The sequence below is a fragment of the Egretta garzetta genome, unplaced genomic scaffold (genome assembly GCF_000687185.1).
Source record: "Egretta garzetta isolate BGI_Z169 unplaced genomic scaffold, ASM68718v1 scaffold91, whole genome shotgun sequence".
Lineage (NCBI taxonomy): Eukaryota > Metazoa > Chordata > Aves > Pelecaniformes > Ardeidae > Egretta > Egretta garzetta.
Genome location: NW_009258661.1, coordinates 4,436,055 through 4,436,431, shown reverse-complemented (window position 1 = coordinate 4,436,431; position 377 = coordinate 4,436,055).

The window sequence follows — 377 nt, the reverse complement described above, 5'->3', positions numbered from 1 at the left end:
AGCCGACTCCCCTCGGCGGTGCAACAGCCCCTTGCTCCCCACCTGCACCCTCTGGGGCTCCTGCACCCCCAGCTCCCACTCCCTGGGGCTCCCAATGCACAGATGGCACCCACTGGGACTCCTGCTCCCCAGGCTCCCTGCCCGCACCCACAGGGGCTCCTGCATGCTGGGACTCCCTGCCTGCACCCACCAGGGCTCCCACTCCCCAGGGTTCCTGTACCCTGGGCTCCAGCTCCTTGGGGCTCCCAATACAGAGCCGGCACCCACGGGGACTTCCCGCTGTCCACCTGCACTTGACGGAGCTCCTGCTTTCCAGGGCTCCTGGTGCACAGCCAGCACCCACCGAGGCTCCCACACCCCGGGGCTCCGGTGCACAG